The sequence below is a fragment of the Phoxinus phoxinus genome (genome assembly GCF_949152265.1).
Source record: "Phoxinus phoxinus genome assembly, chromosome: 1".
Taxonomy (NCBI): Eukaryota; Metazoa; Chordata; class Actinopteri; order Cypriniformes; family Leuciscidae; genus Phoxinus; species Phoxinus phoxinus.
The window spans coordinates 39652790-39679615 of NC_136876.1; the positions used below are offsets into that span (position 1 = coordinate 39652790).

At 40.0% G+C, this 26826-nt stretch overlaps 1 protein-coding gene and 1 long non-coding RNA gene across 4 annotated transcripts in view; one reads left to right on the forward strand and one right to left on the reverse strand.

Moving 5' to 3' along the window:
• Positions 1–26826, forward strand: part of tob1a (transducer of ERBB2, 1a) — a 56551-nt gene that overhangs the window by 22034 nt on the left and 7691 nt on the right. For 2 of the 3 annotated variants that reach the window (XM_079628549.1, XM_079628550.1), the window contains exons 3-4: positions 9429–9619; positions 13369–13465. The gene's annotated coding sequence lies outside the window, so the exon portion shown is untranslated. Of the gene's footprint in view, positions 1–96; positions 134–9428; positions 9620–13368; positions 13466–26826 lie in introns of all 3 variants that reach the window. The other variant, XM_079628551.1, reaches the window with a different exon arrangement.
• On the reverse strand, positions 6386–13472 carry LOC307007014. The gene is made up of 3 exons (XR_013799558.1): positions 13384–13472; positions 9023–9124; positions 6386–8672 (listed from the first exon to the last, which is right to left on the reverse strand). It is a non-coding gene; the product is annotated as an uncharacterized lncRNA (long non-coding RNA).

Below are 26826 nucleotides of genomic sequence, written 5' to 3' on the forward strand. Positions count from 1 at the left end.
TTTTTTTTGTAATTGTAAAGCTTGATTAGACTTAATATAGATAATAAATAATATAGATCAGGATATTCTTTAAAAATGAATCTTTATACTCCACAGAAGAATGAAAGTTAGATGGGTTCGGAACGTCATGATGGTGAGTAAATAACTTGAATTACTTTAGCTGTAATTCACTGGCAGATGTGTGTTTGTTCAGTAGTCTTTATTTGACAGAAGTTCATGTTTGCTGCTGTTTGTTTGTCGTGTACTGATGATCTGGAAGCCAAGGTTGGGAGTACACATGTGTTTTAACAGGTCTGCCAAAAGAGAGAGAGAGACTTTGATATGGTTTGTACTACTGTATGGACTTTTACTTCAGGAGATATATTTGAGCTTTCGCATAATATGTTTGTCATATTGCAGAGAGACCTTTAAACTGCCATATTTGTAAACAAGTTTCATTCATGACAATTTATTAATTCTTGGTAAAATAGTATAGATGTGAGTTAATGTAGGAAATCTTTTTTTGTGTGTTGCTTACTTTGGCATGCATCATTATTAGTATTGTTTATTCTTAGTTTGGGTCATGAATTGAATGAACCCCTGGCTGTGTAACTCATCAAATAAGTTATCAGGATTTTATCAGGCAAATGAAGAGAATCCACTGTAAGTGAGACCAGAAAATCATAGAGTCTGGGGTTAGAAAGCAACAGCTTAGCAGAATAGCACCATAGCAACATTGCGCATAGCAAATTCAGAAAACAACCAGAGCCATATAGGCCTTATTTACAGCAGCGCCATGACAGGTATAAAAAAAGTGAGGCTGTGAGGGATAGACTTGCTGTGTTTTCAATGGTATCTGTAGTAAAAAGCTGTTTAAAGCCCATAGACCACTTTGAGGTCAATAGCAACGTGATGAAAATCGCTCAGAACACCTTTAGCAACTGCATGGCAACACTTCGATAAACACACACAACATCATAGCAGCCGCATGGAAATGTGCTGAAAATAACTCTGAACACCTTTGCAACCTCACTTGCAATACCCCGAGAACCACCCACAATGCCATAGAAATCACATAGCAACACCTCGGTTACCACCTACAACAAAATGGCAACCACATAGCAATGTGCAAAAAATCACTAAAAACACATTTTCAACCACATACTGTAGCAGCACCTCTGCAACCACCTACAACATAATAACAACCACATAGCAACATGCTAAAATCACTCAGAATACATTTACAACTGCATAGCAACACTTCAGCAACCCCCTACAACATCATAGCAATGTGCATAAAATCACTAAAAACACATTTTTAACCACATAGCAACACCTCAGCAACCACCTAAAACATAATAGCAACCACATAGCACCATGCTAAAAATCATTCAGAACACTTTTGCAACAGCATAGCAACACCTCGGCAACCACATAGCAATATGAAAAAAAATACTCAGAAAACCTTTGCAAACTGCATAACAACACCTCAGCAACCACCTACAACATGATAGCATCCACATAGCAACGTGCTAAAAATCACTCAAAACACCTTTGCAACCACATAGCAACACCTTGGCAACCACCTACAACAAAATAGCTACCGCGGAGTAACATGCTAAATCATTAGAACACCTTTGCAACGACATGGCAACACCTTGGCAAGCACTCCCAACATCATAGCAACCACATAGCAATGTGCTAAAAATCACTCTGAACACCTTTGCAACCGCATAGCAACACCTCGGCAACCACCCACAACACCGTCTGGTATTGACTGAAAAAAAAGCTCCATTGTTGGCCTTACTTTTTTTTTTTCTCTGCATGTTTCTGAAATCCTGCTATGTTAAAAGTGTGGTTCACTGCCAATACATACTGACCTCTGCAAGTAGAGATGCCAAAATGGCCTCAATAATTCATCTCTCACTGTGCTCTCAGCTGTTTACCCATCCATACCAGCCGGCTGCCCTCACTGCTTCACAATCTTGGATTTGTAATGTCTGGTGAGCTGTGCAAAGTAAACATGGTGCATTTCTTGGGAACGATTGGAGAACTCACAGCATCAACAACCTGACTGGCCTCTCAAAATAAAGTACATTTCTGATGCATGTATTCCAAATGTTTTACTGGCATACAGTATGTGAGTCAGTCACGTGTGTGTAGTACACTAGTATACCATCTGTGTTACATTGAGTGCATTTACATGCATTATCTTACATCAATTACTCCTATAACCTATTAGTGGGTAAAGGACATAAACTGTAACTTCATTTGGATTTTATTTTTTTTTACAGATTTTTGATAGTATTGTTGTGCATGTGTTTGCATACAAAGCAGTGTGTCTTGTTTGAAACCTCTGCTATATGACATGAAGTTCAATTAATATTATTTCACAACACCTACATAATACAGTTACTGTAATTATTCAGAGCATCTGTTCGTGTCACAGATTTCTTCAGGCATTATATCGGAGTGTGTTTCCCACTGATAAATCCAACACTGCACACGTAGCTTCTTATGTAATCAACTTTTTCAATCATTATGGGCATTACGTGACTGCTCACACTGTGCTGGCAATAAACTTTCTAATGGCTTTTCCAAATAATTCTCTACTTAACCGAGTACTATTGCAACAACCCTAGAAAATAAAGATAATCAGCATTACCCTAACAGCTTTATTATGACTCTTACTTATGTGGAAATGGCTAAACCTACGAAAGCTTCTTTCCACCACTGAAAGAAAAAGTAAAAAAGATAATTGCGACTTTTTATCTCACAATTCTGGCTTTTCCCTCCCAGAATTGCATGATTTAAATTCAGAATTGTGAGATATAAACTCACAATTCTGAGAAAAAAGTCAGTATTTTTTCCTTCATTATTTGACTTTATAACTTACGATTGCGAGTTTATATCTTACAATTCTGAGAAAAAAGTAACTTTACGAGAAAGTCAGAATTGCGAGAAAAAAATTAGAACTGCGAGAAAAAAGTCAGAATCTCGAAATATAAACGTAATTCCTGGAAAAAACGCCAGAACTGCGAGGAAAAAGTCAGAAATTGCAAGATAAACTCACAATTATAAAGAAAGTAGTCAAATTTCTAAGAAAAAAAGTCAGAATTGCAATAAATTGAGACTTGCGAGAAAAAGGACAGAATTGCAAGAAAAAAACTCGTAATTGAGAGAAAAGTCAGACTTGCGTGAAAAAAGTCAGACTTGCGTGCGTGAAAAAAGTCAGACTTGCGTGCGTGAAAAAAGTCAGACTTGCGTGAAAAAAGTCAGACTTGCGTGAAAAAAGTCAGATTTGTGAAGAAAAGTCGGACTTGTGAAGAAAAGTCAGAATTGCGTGAAGAAAAGTTAGAATTGCGAGAAAAAAAATGTATGTCAATTGTGAGAGAATTTTGCAATTGCAAGGAAAAAAGTCAGATTTGCAATAAAAAAAGGTCAGAATTGCAAGATATAAACGCTTAATTGCGAGGAGAAAGGTCAGATTGCAGATTGCTAGTTTATCTCACAATGCTGACTTTGTTTCTCGAAATAACAAGTTTATATCTTGCCATTTTGAGAGAATAATAAAAAAAAAAAGTAGATTCGCAATTGTGAGATAAAAAGTCGCAATTATCTTTTACATTTTATTTTATTCTATACCTGACAATAATTGTGACCCTCCTCTTTATTGGGCATCAGAAACGTTTTTTTTGTTTTGTTTTTTTTAAACGGTACCTTTGATTTATAATAAAGGTTCTTATAATTATTTATAGAATTATATTTGAATATAATTTTAAATCTGGGTCTAATTTATATATATATATATATATATATATATATATATATATATCACAAGCTATATTATTTAGTACATTTTATTGATTTATTATTATTTACATTAAATTAAGAATTTGATAATGCTAAAACTGAGTCCTCTTGCAATCATTTCATTTGGTCCTGTCTTATTTTGTCTTGGGCACCAATAGAGTCTGGACTGACACTGATGGAAACTACATAGAACTGGTGGTCAATCTTTACATTTAGCAGTTGCCATGTAATGAGCTCAAGATAAAGAAGGTGAATACCGTTCAACTGGAAAACTTAACACCCTGACCACAATATACAGTACGCCTGTGTGGCCTTTACGTCTCTCAACAGCTGTTAAATTGACACAGGATGCAACCGTCTCTCCCTGACAGTCCGAGGATACACTAATGATTATAGCAAATAACACTGACTGACAAGTTCCTTCGTCACGTCATCTGCGCGTGCCCTCATGTCCTGATTCAAGAGCTTTGAGAGGGGCGGGGCTTCAAGTGACAGCCAAACAGTGACAGCCAATCAGATGGAGGGGAGGAGATTCTTTACCCAGCAACAGCTAAGTGTCATTACCCATTGCTCCACAACTCTCAGGTGGCCGTGTCCATCCCCCAGGGTACGGCACACTGTGGTATGTTTTCTTGTCCTCTTGATCTCAATGCATGACTTAAAGTGGCTTTTATGAGTTGAGTGGAGGTAATGACGAGGCCTGAAGGTGAAGTGGCAACACAAGGTTGTTGGTTTGATCTCTGAATCAAGAATTGAAAAGTTCTGCACCCATTGAGTGAAGAATTTTCCTCCAGGTTGCTTCAAATTCGTGTACTGAAAGTCCGTTTGGTTGAAAATAGGTTGCGTTGCAAGTTTATTTGTAAATAAAGATTAGTATTAAGTTTATTTAAATACTATTTTTAAATTTACTTTTAAGTTTTATTTAGTTGATGGAGATAAACATTCTAGAAGCTGCAGGTTATAAAGACGCATTGAAATCTGTACTGTCCTGTCTTATACACAGTCTACTAAACGCTGAATCTTGTTTTCTGTTACTACAGCTCTGGTTGTAGTTACTCTAGATAGTCCCTTGATATACACTATCTTGGTGTCAATCTAACATGTAGACAAACTGCAGTTAAGCGTATAAAACATTCAGCACAATTTTCAGCCCATATAGTACGTATTATTAGACGGATCTCTAGAATATTTGATCCTGATTGGCCAGTCGCTGCAGTCTGCAGTTAAAGATGAGCATAATATCCGATAGAATGGATAATTATCCATAGCAAATGTATCCTACACGCCCTTACAAAAGTCAGTCAGTAAGATTGACAGTAAGACAGTAAGTAATATTTATAGCCTAATAAGATTTCCATTTCAAATGAATGCTGTTTATTTGAACTTTCTAAACAATCCTGATGAAAATGTAGCACAGTTTACAACAACTGTTGTCATCATTGATTGGATCATGGAGCTCTTGCTGCGTTAACGCCATGTCGCCATTACCGTAATTTCGAGATGACAACCTATGACGTTCTACCCGGAGCTGTTCACGTCCTGTGACTCAGAATTATGTGTTTATGTGGCAACACTATCAACAGCTACGGTGGTACGACAGTCACATGGTACAAGTCAGAGTTCTCGGAAAATTCTGAGTTTATAAAGGACATCTGGTAATTACAGTAATTCCTACTTGGTGCGAATCAAAATGAATGCACCCTTATTGACCACACGTCTACATTAATCCGGATACAGTTGAAAAGGGCATTTTCATTTCAAAACCTTCCTAAAGTTGCTCATCCACATTGAAACATCTTGCGCATGCGTAAAGCATACAAAAAGTTCACAAGGTGATACAGAGAGAGCAGACATTATAAAGTTCTCATGCTATTCTTCTGGCACGAACATTTTATTAGCAAAATCTCACACCACACCACCAGTGTTGCGTCCAGGTTGCACTCAAAATCACATGATCTAAAACTCAATGTCATCATGTTTTGCCACAAGACAGCAATTGTGAGTAAATGTTCTTTGCAGGAATGCAAAATGAAGACCACCAGGGAGCATTTCTCTTTAGCAACACTGAAAGTATATAGCAGACACAACAATGCCGGTATAACCATAGATATCTATGTATACAATATAAACATCGTTTTCGAATTTCACAGTCCACACTACAATGCAAAAAACGGAAATTTATCCACTTGGAGACCGTTTTCAAAAAAGCTCCATCTCTCTCTATTGACAACAACGCAATCTCAATGTGGACGGAAGCCAAAATGGAGAGAGAAAGATGTGTTTTTTAACAAAAACGTATTGGTGTGGACAAGGCCTACAAGACTTCTTTCAAAAACATTGAAAAATCTTACCGGCCCCAAACTTTTTAACGGTAGTGTAGCTGTTTCTTTCTTTTCACATAGGGCTGTTAAATGAAATTTAAACTCGAAACAATATTTCATGTCCATTTAATTTTGTTTTGTTTTGGCAAATAGCCATGTAGGCCTAATAGGTGTTATAAGGTAACTTACATTTATTATCACAAATGAAACCTGATACAAGACCCCTTTGACTGAAAAGGATCCCTTACATAACATGCATCCAGCTATTCGAGGCCTGAAATATAAGGCCGCTTCTTTTATTGGCGCTCGTGTTGAGAGTGTACACAGGCTGAGCTCTTAAGTACCGAGTCTCAGCCCGGCGGAATGAAAAGATGATAAACAGACTCTATTAGCCGTGGGTGTGTTAGCCGGACACCTCTCCCTCTAGTCTAACAAAAACGCTGTGCGCTAGCCCTGTGCTCCGGTTATTATTAGGACACCAAGCATTTCTCTCAGCAGGAAGTGGCTGCTGGTGCTTCCTATAAATGCCCGGCTGAAGTTAAACAGACACTGCTTATTTCTGAGCGCCGTGTTTACGTAAGGGGTGCAGGTGCTGGATCAAATGCACACAGATGGTCTGTTTTTGTTGTGTCTTGACAGACACAGAGCGTCAGGTTGGTGCGTTGCTCAAGTGTGTGTTGTGTGTGTCAAGTCACCTTTATTTATATAGCGCTTTATACAATACAGATTGTTTCAAAGCAGCTTTACATGGATAAACAAGAAAATAATGTTAAATTCTGCTGTAAAGCAGCTCTAAAAAGACAATAGTAAACAGTCAGTCTGTGCAGTGTGCAATTGTGACATTTTTTGATAAGTAAGAGTTGTATTTTGCAAGACAGATGTGAAACGGGAAGTATAAGGTCCTTGTATAGTGACCAGGGGTAAATGAGAGGTGACACTGACCCTCTCTGGGAGGTAAACATGTGGTTTTGATGTCCTGTGGTGGATTGGTCATCTGTTCCTCTCAGTCCACTGAAACTTATAAAGCAGAAATGATCTTTAAAGACATTGCAGTGCTTTTAAAGGCATAGTTCAGCCAAAAATTAACAATTCTGGCATCATTTGCTCACTCTCATGACATTACAAACCTTCTTGCTTCTCCAGAACACCAAAAGTGATGTTTAGCATGAGCTGCTCTCCATATAATGAGTGAACATGGTTTCATGTTAAAAAACAGAACATAAAAGCACCATTTAAAGCTTCAAGACAGGACAACATGTCTATCTGTCTGTCGTAATAAGTTGACTTTACTTAGAAATTTCAGGGCAATCAGTTTCCTCACTTTTTCTAAGTAAAGTTGTGTATTAAGATTTAGTTGGCAAAACTAAATTTAGTAAAGAAAACTTGTTGGTCAAGTACTGTTAACACAAAATCATTAGTTGTATTCACATTACTAGGAAAATCTTAGGAAACCGATTGCCTTAAAGGGATAGTTCACTTTGAAATTAAATTTTGGTATGTTTTAGCTTACCTCAAGAGCATCCAAGATTTATTACTTATTACTTAATACTTATTACTCATCAATTTTCTTTAGACATTACAATGTACCAAACCATGCCATTCTGGCACCCCTTACATTGGAAAAAAAATTAATTCATGTAACAATATGCATTACAACAAATCATGACTGATGAACAAAGAATCTTTTGACAAGAAACTGAATAGCTGACCCTGTAAAAATCAATGTTTGCTTAATTTTGACTCTTAAAAAACATTTAACGTAAATAAGTAAAATGGTGCTCTTTAAAAAATAAAGTAAAAATTTCACTTAAGTTTGATGGTTGACAATTTAACACTTTAATTAAAAAGAATGTTGACTTTAGTGCAACAACAAGCTTTAAGGGTTAGTGCACCCAAAATGTTTAATTCTTTCATCATTTATTCTCCCTCATGACATTCCAAACCCCTAAGACTTTGAAACACAAATTAAGATATATATTTTTTAATGAAATCAAGGAGATTTCTGTCCCTCAATTGAAAGTCCATGTAAACAAAACTTAAAAGATCCAAAAAGGTTATAAAAAGCATTGTAAAATTAATCCATTTGATTTTAGCATATTAATGACCTTCTTGGATCTTTTGAGTTTTGGTTACCTGCACTTTTAATGGAGGGTCAGAAACCTCTCTCTGGTTTTCTTTAAAAATATCTAAACTTGTGTTTCAAAGATTAACCAAAGTCTTATGGGTTTGGAATAACATGAGAGTGACAAATTTTAGAACTATACCTTTAACACAATCTCAAACATTCTTTGCTTACATCAACAGAAGGTTTTTAAGTGAATGTAGGTTTGGTTTTAGAGATTTGTGTCCAAGGGTAAGAAAAACTCAGAATTTAGCGCATAAATCAACCTAACAATTTGGCACATGGAAAGTTTTCAAGATCATCCATGACTATGGCTCCGTCTAGAATAATGCTGTGCAAGAAGACTCCAAATAGTGCTGTGGAGGGAGAATCCTGGCTGTCTTCCCTTGTCTCGGTCAGATTCCGGATGAAAGAAAGCTTGGGTGTCAATCACAGTCCTAATAAAAACAGGAACAGCAATGTTAAAATGGTTACATTACAAATGAAAATCAATATCCAAAATACATATAACAAAGTATCAGGTCTACGTACAACTAGCAGAGATTAATTATGGTTGTTTAAGTATTGTCTGAAACATAGACAAAAAACAACAAAAACAACAGTATAATAATTAAGAACTTGCATTCGACAAAATGTTGATAAAAAAAAAAGAAAATAATGAAACAAATGCAGAGTTTGCATGTCTGATCCAAGATAAGAGAGTTGAATGAAGCATATTGAATGCCTATATGTAATGTAGTATGTGTGGGGAATCGAAGTTTAAAATTAAATATACAGAGAAAGTTACCTGTAAACATTTGTTTGAAAAAAACACAAAAAAACAGGTTTCTTCTCCAAGAATGAGAGGAAGGCCATGAAGAACTGTGCACGTAGCAGTGATGACAGTGCTCTGGAAAAAAAAAGAAATATTAAATTAGCTCAAAAAAATTCAGTGACGTCAGCACTCTGATAAATATGTTACAACATAGACATATATCTATCTATCTATGAAATCCATTGATTAATGTAATGCATCTCCTTTTGTATCATGGTAACACTTCCTTGTCTTTATCTCTCGTCCTCTCTTCTGCTTTCCTCTCCTCACCTTCAGTGCTTTAAAAATAAACAGTCTTTCTTGTTTTTTAGAAATAGCTTGACATCTTGGCAGACCATGCGGACAGTTCTTAGTTATTCCTGTGTTTCTGTTTGTGCAGCTGCGATGAACACACGTGACGTCAGAGGAGCAAGAGAGGCACAGGGCCGCTCCGAGAACAAACGCTGATTAATGCGGATTAAACAACGGCTGACGTTAAAACACACCAACGGAAAGACGAGCCAGACGAGGTGGTGAAACGCCCTTCATTGTATCTGTAGCGGCAAGCAAGACGCAGAGAGTTTCTGACAGGTGCTTTTACATTTATTCACCCCACAATCTTCATGTCCTAAACTTGAATGCATTGTGCGTCATTGTTCACATTTAAGTGCAGTGAAACTGTGCAGACAGCAAAAAATAACACTAATAAAAACACGAAATAAAATTATAGCAAATAACATGCAAAACAAAAGCATTGCATGTCAAAAAATGCAAAAAATATTACACCAAGTACTTTGAATGAATATGAAATTTTACATATTAAATGCAAATTAGAGACATTCTCTAAGCAAGCACAGCATAATTTTCATGTAGCTAATTTGTTTCACTAACATATATAACAAATGTGTGCTTAACTCACTGCATTTAAAACTATTTCTGTAGGACCATAAGTTAGGTGCACATTAACCTCTGACATCCCTGTGTCTGCAACCTCATTGAAAGTGGGGAATAGAAAGGTAAACCAATAACTGAAAAGGGTGATTATTTACAATGACCCTAGTTACCAAAAGACAAAGCTGCAAAACTTCTACAATGGTTTGTGAAAGTGTGTGCATATCTGTAGATTATGTAGACCAGCATCCTCAATTGTATTGTGGCACATGCAGAGTATTGTGGGTGGGGGAACATCATATGCTATTCACTGAAAACTGATTAAAGCATAAACCAGACCAACTCTCTCTTCTTCATCTGACACTCTGCATCGTTGTGATTCCCATTCAAGGTTCTTGCCCTGTAGGTGACGACTGTGCACGTCTAATTCTCTCCTCTTTATCCTGATTGTTATTTTGGCCAAACGACATTGTCTAGTATCTCTGCGCTATTATCTTCCATCAGACGTAATGGGAGCCGCAGAGGAATTTCTTATGCACAAAGACTCATTTCCAGGGCCGTGGCTTTTAACAAGGCACACATTTTAACCAGTTTCCCATTCAATCAGCCATGGTCAAAGACAAAAGCAGCCCAACACGCTACCCTCACATAGTAATTACAGTACGGACACAAATGAGTCCAATACTTTTAATGATGGACTAGATTTAATGGATTTATTGGCGGGAGCAGTTTGGAGTTTATGCAAGGATCTCATCTACTGAGTTTTTCAGGGAAGTCTGGACACAAGATAAGGATTTTTTTTTGGGTCCCTTTACACTGATTATTGCATTTTGCCCTGTTCTGATCCTGTTTCTAGTTTTGTAGTTCTTTTGGTTCCCCTAGTTTCTCCCTGATCATTTGCATCTGTGTCTGGTTAGTCTTGTCAGCCCCTGTGTATTTAAGCCCCAGTGTTTGCTATGATAGTTGGTCAGTTGTTCTGTTACAAGGAAGGGCAAGGGAGGAAGACAGCTTATTAAACAAAGCAAAACAGGGAACATGAGAAGCCAGAAAACAAGAGGACAAAAAAACAAAACAAGAATCTAACAAAGACCATCGGACTTGGGACCACCGGAAGTACTAAGACCATCGGACTTGGAAGTGCCGGACTTGGGATCACCGGACATGGAACTGGAAGCATTGAGACCATTGGACTTGGAACCACCGGACTTGGAAGCTCTGGGACCACTGGGCTTAAGAGGAGCTGTGGCGGACACCGACGCCTCAAAACAAATATCCACCAAACAGAAGACTAACTAGACACAGGTGCAAATGATCAGGGAGAAACAAGGGGAACCAAAATAACTATAAAAGGACTACACAACTAGATTCAGAAAACAGAAACAGAACAGGGCAAAATGCAAACTAAAGTCCAAATGGGGGACATGATAGAACGCTTCCAGATGCTCCACAAAACAAAACAAAAGCAAAAGTCCACGATGGTTGTGGAGCGGAGGCGGACAAGGGGATGAATGGAAGGCCAGGCCCGTGGTAGTGGGCCTGCAGCCCACAGGACCTTCGGTGGAGCATTCGATAGCCAGAGTGGAACAGCAAGCCAGGGCAGAGCACTGAGACCACCGGACTTGGAAGCGCCGGACTTAGAAGCACTGAGACCATCAGACTTGGAAGCACTGAGACTATTGGACTTGGAAGCGCCGGACTTGAGACCACCGCACTTGAAAGTGCTGAGACCATCGGGCTTGGAAGCACTGGACTTGTGAGTGCTGAGACCACCGGACTGGAGAAGTGCCGGACTTGGGACCACCAGATTTGGAAGCAGTGTGACCACCTGATTTGGGACCACCAGGCTTGGGAGTGCTGGGACCACTGGGCTTGGGACCACAGGACTTGGAAGCGCTGAGACCAACGGAAGCACTAAGACCATCGGACTTGGAAGCGCCGGACTTGGGACCACCGGACATGGAACGGGAAGCATTGAGACAATTGGACTTGGAACCACCGGACTTGGAAGCTCTGGGACCACTGGACTTAAGAGGAGCTGTGGCGGACACCGACGCCTCAGGCACAAGGAGCTAGAAAACAAGTATTCACTAAGCAGAAGACTAACCAGACACAGGTGTAAATGATCAGGGAGAAACAAGGGGAACCAAAAGAACTATAAAAGAACTACAAATCTAGAAACAGGAACAGAACAGGACAAAATGGAAACTAAACATAAAAGTCCAAATGGGAGACATGACATGAGTGTGTCTATTCAATATTTTTAACTCATTTTTTTTAATAGCTTTCATGCAGGATGATGAAGCGAGCGGACTCTTTTGACTTGGACCAGTTAAAAACCACCCAGAACATCCTAGCAGCCACATAGCAATGTGCTAAAACCACTCAGGACACCTTAGATACTGCATAGCAACGCCCTTGACAACCATTAACAACAACAGTCGTGGTGTGTTTTGCATGGGCAAACAACTGCACACTATTCATATTTTTGTCAAAAAATATAGAAATCTAATTTAAATATAGTGCTGTACTAGTATTTTTTTAACTATTATAGAATGTATTAATATTTTGAATTAGTTTTATTTGTATATTTTTATATTTTCATTTTGCACTTTAAAACATTTTTAAAACAAGTTTAAGTTTTAGTAAGTTTGTTTTGTGCTTTTGTAATTTTTAGTAGTTTTTTTTTTTCTTCAGTTTTTTTTTGTCATTTTAGTACTTGCACTTAAATGTATTTTATTTTAAGTTTATGGATGTTTTATATATTTTATTCAAGCTTTGTTTCACTTATGAATTAAAAATATATAGTTTTAGTAAGCAAAAAACAACTGTAGGCTACTATACAGGAGGGAAACTATATTTATAAGAAATGCTATTTTGTTATTATATACTCCATTAGGCCTAACATAAAGGCTTTCTTGAGCACATCAAATACTTTAATGTGTTATGCTTTTTCTAATCAAGATGTTTATAGAAAGAGCACCAGCTTTATTAAGAGCCATTCAATTTCTCTTAAATGCACCATAGACTTACATTTCTACTTCTCTATCATCTCCATCTCTCTTAATCTCGTGCCCTCCCTCTTTTCATCTCTAGTTCCTCTTCTATCTGTAATCTTACTTTCTCAGAAGCTTCTCTTTTCACAAACATAAGAGAGGGAAAAATCAATTTAGGCATGAGCAGCTTCCGGACTCCATTAATAAATGAAGAAAGCGCAGTGCCTGTAAAAGCCTGGATTTTAGTTTGACCTCTAAATCGGATGCATTATGCATGGTACTGTTTAAATGATCCCACACTTCTAGATTTGACGATAACGTCACCGTACAAACTACATTTGCATTTCTGTGTAAATCATATACTGCATAATTTCTTTCTTTCTGCTGTTAATGAAAATCAACACAATGTGACGCTGACTTTGCAATGCATTTAAGGTCTTTTTTGTGTTCGTACAGGTTTCCTAAACTCACCCTCATCTGCAGTCGGTCAGTCAAACCAATAGTCCCGCCATTGGTTGAGAAAATGCGGCTGTGTCGCTCTGGTCTGCAACAAGTACGTACATCTTATCTAATGATGTTGCATAGTTAGATGCAAGAAAGAAAAGACCAACCACAGTTCAGTATGCAAATATTACAATTACATCATTGCGGTTGGTTACATCATTGAATGCTGAACATTCTAAAAATGTACGTAAATAAGCGGAGAATTTTCAAGCTTGAATTGTAAAGTCTCTTACATTACATTGTTTACTGCATTTATTTGATCAAAAATACAGTAAAAATAGTAATATTGTGAAATATTGTTACATTTTAAAATACCTATTGTCTATTTTAATGTTTTAAAATGTAATTTATTCCTGTGAAACATGAGGATTCATACTTGGTTACATCACCCATCTGCAGCGCTTCTGAAAAACAGAAAAAAAAAGATTTTTTTTTTATATAATATAAATAAATATACAAAAAATGAAATAAATAAATATATGCTATAGACCTACAGATTAACAAAACCAAAGAAAAAAGTGTGTGACGAGTAGTAGCCTATATGCTGCTTTTCAATTATTTTTTTGTGACGCAAACTTCACGGAAAGGAAACTGAGATGGCTTTTCTTTATTTTTACAAAAGCACAATGTTATTGTGAGTGTACACAAATAAAAATAGACCCTTTATGGTTTTGAATGATGTCTAGCATGATGCCACTTCTTCTCCTTCTCGCTCATCTTTCTGTGATTTCTTGAAAAAACGCAATAACTTTGTGCATCCGCCATTGTCACTTGTCGCATGTTAATATACTCTCACCTGCAAAGGAAATGACAGCGTTGGCTACACACAACACATTAATCACATTCACATGTTTGAAAACAGCTGTTGCATGTGTGTGCATGTTACTTGTGCGTGCACAGCTCTTCGTAGCGGTTATAAATATTAATATATGGTGTAAATAAATATTACTCAAGCAAGAAGGCCCGGGGGAATATCATTACACTGGATCCCAGCGATCACAGTTCAACCATGGATTGCGTTTTAACTTTACCAGCAGACTGTGTTTGCCAGGTGGTTTGTAAAGAACAGATGTGAACCTCAGAGGCTATGTTTTCTGATCTGAGGATTAAAAAAGAGATTTGATGACATGCTTTATTGGATTATCATTTTCTCAAGACTCAAGCATTTAATGATCCAAGAGCACCGGCAGCATCGTCGTCATCCATTATCCTGAGATGTGCGGGTGTTGTAAATTCGTCACAGAGTCTGTGCTCTATAAATAGCCGTCGTCGTGTTGCGTAATACGCATGTCGATGGCGAATCAATAGAGGATCTCCCGACAATCATTGGGGTTGCGTGTGTTGCCTATGAAAAAGCTTTAAAGGCTGACGCTGGCTGCATTGTTGCGGATGGTGATATAATGGTGAGCACAGAATGTGCCATGCAAATGCCTTTGAGCTGTTTGTGGGATTCAGATATGCTGGTGTAAAAAATTTCAACAGCTTTTGCCTGTTGTTTTATTCATCTGATAAACACAGTCGTGAAAGAATGTACTAGATGAACCCAATAAACCCAATATTGGGAAAAAAAGCACTAATGCTCTGTTCCAAAACCTTGTGTGCTGCCCACGGAGGCAGCATTTTAATGCATCGTAGGCGAGCTAGAGATGCTATTCCTTAAGGTAGACTGCCTTGTGTAGGTAAGATACTTTGTTTTAGTGAAATTAACATGTATTTTCACAGAGATGGCATTTCCACAATGCACAGTAAGATTTACTATTAATGGTGCGGTTCAGTCATGCAGGGGGGGACTTAAGATAAGAAGAGGCCCCTGGGCTGCATAATTACCGATAATTAGGCCCCCTACCCCCAATAATCAATGTCACTAGGCCATTAGTCAATGCATAGACGTTTATATTTGTGCTTGCGTATGAATAAATTCAAATGACATAACTTTAGAAACTTTTCTTCCTTGTTTTTCTATCTGAAAGATCTTTGATAACCTCAGTTAAATCCAATTTTAGGAGAATGTTACTCTAAAATAGTGTTTTTGTTTTTTTTGGCCAAGGCAGTTTTGAGAATGATTTCGAGTGTCGAAATTTCCTGGTCACACAGCAGCTTACAATAGACCTTAGTCAGGGTAGCACCATATTTAATTTTTTGACAGGAATGAAAACGAGGCTGTGAGAGATAGAAGTACAGTGCGTTCGATAGATTGTACTGTTGTTTAACAACCGGTTGTTCAGCTGACCAAACGTCTTTCCAGGGGGAAAAAAACGTTCAGTAGACAAAAACTCCATAAAACAATTTGAAATGTTGTGAGTTGTGAAAATGACGTGATCTAGGAGCTTTATACAGTGTGTGTTATTGTAAAGACTGTAAGTCTATCTCTCAAAGCCTCGTAAACATCAATATGGCTTCTAACCTGACTAAAGTCTGTAGCGTCTCGAATACTGTGAACGTGCATTGGGATATATCAACTGTAACCAGTTCAGTGTCAGTGACTAAAATAATGTCAAAGATATAAAAATAAAACCTGAAAGACTTATTAAATTTAAAATGACAAAAGTCTAGGTCAAATTAATTTTCATTCGTCAAATTAACCGACATCAGCTTTAATACCTGAATGAGAGCAGGCCACTTAAGTTGTGCACAGACCCCAAAACTGACTGGAGGAAGACAAGTGACTGGATTTAAAAACTTCAGATGACCAGCACATTATATCCGCACTTTTGTAAGAAACAGAACCTGCGTTCAGCAATGAGTGGCTCTCTCACACTGTGGGTTGTTACAGAAAACGAGCTGTCCTGTCCGGTTCCGTTCACAGCGTGGCTTCACTGAAAATGCAGATGTGAGTCCTGAAAATGTACGGATCTGAGTTTGGTTACAGAAGGCTGTTGTCAATGCTGTAAACTCCCACTAATATCTAGTTCAGTCATGAATCTCTTGAGGGCGCAGGCTGATAGGTCCTTTACATGCAATCTGCAAGCAATCGCGTCATTACCGCATGGCACATGTCTCTGTTGATCCTGCAGCCAATGAAATTGCTTGCTCAACATTTAAATAGTCTGGTTCAATGTTTGCTGTAAGCTTGTCCTGCATAGCGCTATCAGAGATCCTCTGAAACCCTCCACCTCCCCCAGCTCCACCTGCCTAGATCTGCCACGGGATTTATGCATGGTCATGCAGCAGCAGCAGATCTTACATGCTCACAGCAGTGTGTCTATTAGCAGTAGCAAGTCCATACTTAGCAAGTCCGCCAAGACCAAATATATTTAACATTGCCATATTCAGTGACATCAAGCAACATTCATATGTCTACATTGTCGTATCTGTTGCTAACAAGTTGGTATTTAAAGCTTATTTTCCCCAAGCATGTAAACTCACAGCCTTGTGGTAGTTGTAGTCCTTATTTAGAAGCTTACTAATAAATAATTTGCAGATAAAAATGCATTTGCTGAGGCAACTATGCCATTTTAGCTGGTTTTTACAAGTATCTGAGCTGTTTATCGAGTCTCATGACTCGTGTTTCACAGGACTCGTACCTAAGCGCACCCAGAAGTGCAATGCCGCATCAGGTGAGCTACCGAGCAAGTTTACTACATTAGAAAAGCCATATAGAGCTGGTTACGTGATGCAAATTTAAAAATGTATAGTTTACAAATGCACAATGGTAAAAGTGTTTCGGGTTATAACAGTATTGTGCAAGGAACTGCATGAAAATAAGTCTTTACTAATTGATAAGATACCCTGTAGGAATAAAAAAAGGAATACAAGTTGGTGGCGTTTTACTGCCAATAGTGTTCATTCCAGCTGGATCCAGCAGTGAACTGTATGTATAGGCAAGTTTTTGGAAATAATATAGGCATGTTTTCCTAATGAGCCGATTGCACAGTTAGCTGACATTATTATGAAGTTGTAGAAAGCTAGGCAGCCCACTAGGTTTTGGAACAGAGCTTAAAGGCATGAGTCAGATGTTGTTTTGACAAAGCGTATCTGGCATCTGGCTGCGCAAATAGGCAATATCACATCTACATTTCCACTTTTCACTCTGCCTCATCTAAACATATTTTTCTGCTGATTTTAGGTCATTTGAAAATCAGATTGAATTATTAATATTGCAGTGTGAACCGGGTGGCTGACGTCTGGTAAAGAAAGGAAGGCTGTCTGCATTGTCTTGCTGAAAGTCTTTGAATTTGTATGTATTGCTCTCACTCTTTGAGCCTTCATCTATTACCATGGCAATCGCACTCATCCGTTTCAATCATGTCTTGTCGTTCGGGCTCCTGCTCATTGTGTTTCCATTAATCAGCTGTGCAGCTGGGAACTAAGAGGTTGTTTAAAGGGACACTTCAGCCTAAAATGAACATTGTGGCATAATTTACTTACTGTTCCAAACCTTAATAATGACCATCTTTCCTTCTTTAGAGTTTAGCAGAATGTCCAAGCTACTCTACTTTTCATTATTCACTCAAATAGTATAGAAAAGAGCAGTATGACCAGCTAACAAAAATAAGTTCTAAGAATATTTAGCTAATTTTCTGAAAACGTTATTTCTCTAAACCTTCAGTGTTTTAAATGTTCTTGGTTATGCACGTTTGTGGTTATCATTTTGGGAACTTTATTTTTGAATGTTCTCTAAATGTTCTGAAAAAAAGTAGTAATATAGTCACATTTAAAAAACGAAATCCAACTAAAACCTTTCAGAAAAAAACTTCCATTAAATGATGAATAAATACAAATTTTGAGAATGAAACTTTGAACAAAAGTTCTTTTAGGGTGCTTTCACATCTGTAGTTCGGTTCATTTGGTCCAGACCAAGGGCGAAAAAGTATACTTTGTAGCATTTTTCAGGCATTTTGGTTCCTTTTCACACCACACTGATTGCTCTGGTCCGAATCAGTTGATGAAACGGACCAAAATGTAGTCACGTGACAACATCCACATCACTAGTTGGCCAGATGTGAACGTATTTCCATAACTGCACTTCGATTGGTCAGAATTAACGTGCGGGAAAATTCCCACAGAATCTATGAAACCCCCTTTCCCTGAGCTGTTTGCTAAACAAAGCGAAGATTTCTCTGTTCTTGTGAGTTTTTGAAAGTTGCGACCTAATATGGTCATCAGACCAAATTTCTATGAGGCTCCGCACCTCCTCACAACTTTAAGTTTGTTTGCGAGCTGCCATGCTAAAAGTGCAAACTGTCAACAAACATTAGTCCTCATCCCATAATGCACAGCACAGCTGACTACGGCAGCTGGTTTAGTCCAAAAATGTGCAGTTCTTTGGCAGTTGGGTCTGTTCGAGGTCGGATCACGTTCTCACCACAAACGAACCGCTCCAGAGTTCGTTTGGAAGCGTACCGACGCTTGTTTGGTCCACTTTTGGTGTGCACCCGAGTGCGATTTGCTGCATTCACACCTGCCCAAACCAACCGCACCAAGGGGGACAACTTGCATGGCTGACACCGCCGTCGGTGTATGAATGAGTGAATGAATGGGTGAATGTGAGGCAATATGTAAAGAGCTTTGGGGGCCATGGGTCTGTTTTGGGTCTGACCATTTACAACGAACTCTAGTGCGATTCAACCGAACTAAATGAGGCAGGTGCGAAAGCTCCCTTATAATGTTACTGGAAGAACGTTTGTTCATAAATTTGAGAACCTTTCCAGAACGTTAGCCAATCTACTTCCATGTCCCATGCAGAAAGTCAGTCGGGTTTGGGACGACATGAGGGTGAGTAAGTGATGACAGAATAATAATTTTTGGCTGAACTGTTTTTTTAATTCCTCACTGCAGGTCCAGTGATTCTGCATTAAAAGGAGTTCCATAAGTGCTCCGGAAAACAAAGAATGGCATAAATGAGTGAGTGACAAAGTCACAATGGCCATTCAAATCCCACAAACACACCTCCTGACCTTGCTGTCTTCTTGCATTCGGTGTGCTGCAAAAGGTCAGGTTATTCCCCTTCTGTGTCCTTGGCATCGGAGCATTGATGCCCAGAGCATTGTGACAAAAAGATATTACACTTGAATGTCACACGGACAAAGGCAGAAGAGGAGAGTAAAACGAAGAGACATCATTTGTAAGAGCAGTTGCCATGGTGACTTTGACATCACTGCTTCCAAACAGGATTGGAGTTTTCTGGCCGTAATTTGTGTTTGTGCCGATGATAGAGCCTGCACTTTAGACAAACAGCAAATAGCCTTGCAGAAAGATTGACACGGATGGGACGTCTCCTGTGACGCTGGTAGACTTTAATCAAACATTAACAAATAAACTCGTCATTGAGAGTGCATGACCTGAATGTCTTTAAACTTTAACCTGTTTAAAGCCAAACTGTTAAAAATCTTGGCCATGTTTTTTTTATAGCCTACACTGTAAAAAAGAATATGATCAATAAGTTATGGCAACATTTTTTTTTACGTTGCTTTAACTCATCAAAATAAGTTCTGCAATTTTCAACCTTTTTTATAAGTTATACACGATTCAACTCATCTTTTTAAGTCAGTTTAATGTAATTTAAGTTGAAATGACTTAAACATCCAAGTTGATTGTACTTAAAAATGTAAGGCAACAACTTTTTTTTTTTACACTCCCTGTTTGAAAATTATATATATATAAAAAAATGTTTCATGCAATCAGAATATTTAACCAAATTAGTACTTCCTCACAAGAAGGAACATTTCTTCTTTGTGCATTGTGCTGTTTAGAATTGGCAAAGAAAGACTATATGCCTTTGTGTTCTGTTATGGTGGAGTAATTTCATTTACACATGAGAAGTTCTCTTGAAATGGGAACCTCCCTGTTTAGGGGAAACACTGCTTGTTTAACATCCATTCTGTGATTTTGCTGGCGTGACGGTTATTTGGTTGTTTTGAGGGCCTTTGGTAGGGATGATTAAGCAATGGTCTTCTAACTTGATTGACAGGAGAACTGAAAAAGGCATGTTTGACTGGTCTTTGGGGTCAAGGTGACCGGGCATCCCCAGCTGCTAATGTCACCCGCCCTGGTGACCACACACACACACACACACACACACACACACACACACACACACACACACACACACACACACACACACACACACACACACACACACACACACACACACACACACACACACACACACACGCACACGCACACACAGCAGAATTCAGCATTCACTACAACAGCCCTATGTGACCCTGTAGCACATTTCAGAGAATCCTGAGGCCGCTTTGTATTGTAAATATAGTGTTGCATGCACTCTGCTGGACATTGTGCCTTTGGTTTTGACCATTTTCACATTATAGTACAGCCTCTGGTACATTGTTGCTGAACTGCATCAAACATACTTCATCTATGTTGAACCGAGTCCTTTAGCTATACAGTGTCGCTAGATAACTGTATTCATAATATGGATTGAGTTACTCTGGAGTACTCCGTGCACTGTGATAAGTTGAGATTGTTCTTCAATATTTTGCTTCATAAATGTCTGTAAGGATCGAATAATTCTCTGGTAAAGTCTTGAGAAATATCCACAGCTTGCACAATAGGAGACATATGGAAGAGAAATAAAGGATAGAAATTCCATCCGTCCGTCCGTCCATCTATCTATCCATCCATCCGTCCGTCCGTACACACACCCACCCATCTATCCGTCCATCCATACACACACCCGGCCATCGGTCCATCCATCCATCCATACACACACCCGCCCGTCCGTCCATCCATACACACACCCGCCCGTCCGTCCATCCATACACACACCCGCCCGTCCATCCATTCATACACACCCGCCCGTCCGTCCTTTCATTCATTCATTTATTCATTCATTCATACACACACCCGCCCGTCCGTCCTTTCATTCATTCATTTATTCATCCATCCATACACACACCCGCCCATCCGTCCATCCATACACATACCCGCCCGTCCGTCCATCCATACACACACCTGCCCGTCCATCCATTCATACACACCCGCCCGTCCGTCCGTCCTTTCATTCATTCATTCATTCATACACACCCGCCCATCCGTCCATCCATCCATCCATCCATACACACACCCGTCCGTCCATCCATCCATCCATACACACACCCGCCCGTCCGTCCGTCCGTCCATCCATCCATACACACACCCGCCCGCCCGCCCGCCCGCCGTCCGTCCATCCATCCATACACACACCCGCCCGTCCGTCCATCCGTCCATCCATCCATACACACACCTGTCCGTCCGTCCATCCATCCATCCATACACACCCGCCCGTCCGTCCATCCATCCATACACACACCCGCCCGTCCGTCCGTCCATCCATACACACACCCGTCCGTCCGTCCGTCCGTCCATCCATCCATCCATACACACGCGCCCATCCGTCCATCCATCCATCCATACACACCCGCCCGTCCGTCCATCCATATACACACCCGCCCGTCCATCCATCCATACACACACACCCGCCCGTCCGTCTGTCCGTCCATCCATCCATACACACACCCGTCTGTCCGTCCATCCATCCATACACACACGCCCGTCCATCCGTCCATCCATCCATCCATCCATACACACACCCGTCCATACACACACCCGTCCGTCCGTCCATCCATACACACACCCGTCCGTCCGTCCATCCATACACACACCCGTCCGTCCGTCCATCCATACACACACCCGCCCCGTCCGTCCATCCATACATACACCCGTCCGTCCGTCCATCCATACACACACCCGCCCCGTCCGTCCATCCATACACACACCCGTCCGTCCGTCCATCCATACACACACCCGCCTCGTCCGTCCGTCCATCCATCCATCCACACACCCGCCCCGTCCGTCCGTTCATCCATCCATCCATACACACACCCGTCTGTCTGTCTGTCCGTCCATCCATACACACACCCGCCCCGTCCGTCCATCCATACACACACCCGTCCGTCCGTCCATCCATACACACACCCGTCTGTCTGTCTGTCCGTCCATCCATACACACACCCGCCCCGTCCGTCCATCCATACACACACCCGTCCGTCCGTCCATCCATACACACACCCGCCTCGTCCGTCCGTCCATCCATCCATCCATACACCCGCCCCGTCCGTCCGTTCATCCATCCATCCATACACACACCCGTCCGTCCGTCCATCCATACACACACCCGCCCCGTCCGTCCGTTCATCCATCCATCCATACACACACCCGTCTGTCTGTCCGTCCATCCATCCATACACACACCCGCCTGTCCGTCCATCCATACACACACCCGCCCCGTCCGTCCGTTCATCCATCCATCCATACACCCGCCCCGTCCGTCCGTTCATCCATCCATCCATACACACACCCGTCCGTCCGTCCATCCATACACACACCCGCCCCGTCCGTCCGTTCATCCATCCATCCATACACACACCCGTCTGTCTGTCCGTCCATCCATCCATACACACACCCGCCTGTCCGTCCATCCATCCATACACCCGCCCCGTCCGTCCGTTCATCCATCCATCCATACACACACCCGTCTGTCTGTCCGTCCATCCATCCATACACACACCCGTCCGTCCGTCCATCCATACACACACCCGCCCCGTCCGTCCGTTCATCCATCCATCCATACACACACCCGTCTGTCTGTCCGTCCATCCATCCATACACACACCCGTCCGTCCGTCCATCCATACACACACCCGCCCCGTCCGTCCGTTCATCCATCCATCCATACACACACCCGTCTGTCTGTCCGTCCATCCATCCATACACACACCCGCCTGTCCGTCCATCCATTCATCCATTCATCCATTCATCCATTCATCCATTCATTCATTCATTCATTCATTCATTCATTCATTCATTCACTCATTCATTCGCTTACAGCAGGGAAAAGCTGCAAAGGTCGCTGAAGGAGACAGAGATGTTTATGCTTTAAGAGTTGGAATAATGAGAAGGGGCCATGGAGATTTCATGTTAATCTGACCTCGGAACAGTGGGAAAATTTGTCAGAATGCCAGATAGGCTTGTTATGAGGTGTAAATGTTTTGCAACCGGTATGCTCTGACACAATGTCAGGGCAAAGTATGTGTCCTCTTTTGGGACATCAAAGCATGCATCTGAAAACAAAGCAACAGTCTTTCTTTCCCAGCTCCCAAAGAATTTTTTTTTTTTTTTAGCTTATTGGTTATAGTGGTTGCTATAACACATTAAAGCTAATATATGTAACAGCTGCAATGCGTGAATATGCACCAAACTGAAAAAAGAGGCCAAAAACTCTGTGTTTACAAGACAAGAAACCGTTGTTGAGAAATGTTACACACATTATATACTGTAAAGTTTGGCAAGACTCTCTTCCAGTAAACATCTAACGCAGCTTAGCATGCTAGCACCCCACGCCATTTCATCTCAGGCCAAGCTCAAACAGATACTGGCCAACTTTGTAGCAGGAAATGAAAATGCATTTTTATAAGAGGTGGGTAAGTTTAGGTGCATCTGGTTTCAATTGATTGTCCTTCAGCCATGAATACCGATTTCATTTCAGTGCTGAGACAAACTGAAAATGCTCCCCTCCTGTCCGTTTTCTATCTCTGTTGTCTGTTTTCATCTCTCGAGGGCTGATGTCTTCAATTCCAGCTCTGATTTTTCTGAGCTTTTTCCTTCCAGTAAGGTCAGTCAGACCTGTTCTTAACTGCTTCCATGAGTTACTTTGAAATGTTTTCCGCTATTAACTTTTTTCTCTCTCCTCAAATGGTGCAGGTAACAGAGCTGGTGCTTGACCGAACCTCTCTCAGCATTAGGCCAAACAATTGCATATTAATGTACGCAACCTGCCTACAAAAAAAAGAAAGAAAAGAAAAAAAGTTGCATCACGTTCTTACGAGTCCTAGTTTTGAAAACTTGAGTAATTTTAACTCAATGTAACTTGATGTAACTTTGTAACGATGTAAATTATGTAACTTTATGGCATCACAAACTAGCTTTGATGTAATGGTCTGAAGTTATGGTAATGGATTCATAGCAATCAGCTACTCTCACACAATATCTGCAAATAAAATAATTTTAGTGGCATGCAGCACAACAAATGGGTATTTTCAGATATTTTAACACGGATGAAAAGACACACTCCGCCTTTAATCCTAGAAAATGTGCATAATATGGCCAGATTGGACACCAGAGCTCTGTTGGTGGATATGGGGTAAAGTTTTACTATTTAAAAGCCATTTATGATCCTCTCCCAGTTTTCCTTCATAAAGTATAAAACTGGCAAATGCATTATCTGGCTTAAACTCTGGTGTCCAGTGCTGATTTGAGACATGTGTGGATGGAATGCAGCAGAATGTGGTGTGCTTTCCTCCAGAAAACATCGAGCCGTATGACCGGGCCTGGCCTCCACTGCCATTTCATTTGAGTCAACTGTCTCCTTTTTACCTCACACCCTTCCTTTCTTTCCCTTCTCTGCCCCCTTCACACTGTAACTTCCAAACCGAGCCGCTCTCTTGACACCTCCGAGTTTTTGTGTGTGACTGGACTGATGTCTCAGCATGTCATTTCTTCCTCTTTCCTTGTAACACAGGGGAAAGGGATAGTTGTTTGATCTTCAGAGGCCATTTCCACATCTTACAGCTCTTTCTCAACTTCAAATGACAGTGCCTCGGGGCGAGCAACTGCAACTGCAGTAAAGACAAAGCCACATGGCACATTGAAGTCATAGACGTGTCAACAAGGACACATTTCTGTTGCATCTCTTCTTCGGGAAGCACTTGGAAATAAATCAAGATGTTCTTCCAAGAGAGAAAAAACCCGAAGAATTCCAGATTCAAAGTTCAAAAACGCCACCTGTTACCAGAAAAACTGAATATGCTCATTTCAGATGAAATGTGTATACTTGCCTGAGTATTTGAAGTCAAAGTCACCTTTGACTTTCATTGTACTGAAAAGAGCAGTGCAAACATTCTAACCTCTCTTTTAATTTTGTTAATATATTAAGTCATATGGATTGGAGAAACATGAGTGCGAGTAAATTATTTTACATTTGTGACCCTGGACCACAAAACCAGTCATAAGTTGCGCGGGTATATTTGTGGCAATAGCCAACAAAACATTGTATGGGTCAAAATTATCGATTTTTCTTTTATGCCAAAAATCATTAGGATATTAAGAAGATCCATGAAGATATTTTATACATTTCCTACCTTAAATATATAAAAAATATAGATTTTTATGAGTGGATGCAACACAATGGACAACTTTAAAGGCCATTTTCTCAATATTTAGATTTTTTTGCACCCTCAGATTCCAGATTTTCAAATAGTTGTATCTCGACCAAATATTGTCCTATCCTAACAAACCACACATCAATGGAAAGCTTATTTTGTTCAGCTTTCAGATGATGTATAAATCCATAACCATAAGACCATAACCATAAGTTTTGTGGTCCAGGATCACATTTTTGGAGGAACTATTCAGTTACTGATTGGGGATTCCTCTTTCTTATTGTCAAGATAAGATACAATACTGGATTTCAGCTTACACAATGGTAAAGCCGACATGTCTTGACATGTCACACCCTCAGTGTGAGATAGTATGTGTGTGAGTGTTTTTATTGCATCTTATGACAGTTCCTCCAACACAAGGGCAGTTGACCATTGTCAGTCAGCTAATGGAGGTCTGGTTAAACTGTAGCCAAGACTGCAATTTGTATCGTTGAGACATCCTTTACTATTGGAAACGAGAGATATTACACAGCAAGCATCTTTTATCCAAACAACTTGATACCTTTATGATTTTAGACTGAAACCAAAAGCATGATAATGCATTTTTCATAACATGGTGTGGTAGTGTAAAAGGTCTAGGAACTCAAAAGACTCATATACAGTAGGTAGAGGTGGCCAATAAGGTATGTACAAAATATTAATATAGATATTAAATGTATTTATAGGTATAGACAAATATTTGTTGTAATATGATAGCAGTTTTCTTTAACACCACAGTAGCATATCTAGGCTGACTGCAGTGGTAATACATTGTTGTGTAAACGCTATTGTTTTGGAAAATACTACTGGTTTTGAAGGCGTGTGGGTCTATAACTTATACACAGTGCTGACACGTAACCTAAATGAGCTGTTCATGGAGTACATATCCTGAGCTGTATTTTGCACTTGTGATGTGGGTGGTTTAATGAATAACTAAATCACATAGCTGAAGTGGAGAAACTGGGGAAACTATTATTTAGTTTATGCAATAGATCTATTCGGGGTAATTGGCCAAGCGTTTGTGAAATGTCATAATACAAATTGTCTGAAGTGACAGCAAATGGCACGTCCATTTTCTTGCTGTTAGGCTCTTTTACATAATTTATAATGCACCCGAATGGAGTTGTACATTGGTTCGGTTGACAGCCTGTGTAATTTAGCTTCCATCCGTCGTCTCTGGATCAGCGAGCCGGCGTTGTAACTGTGACTC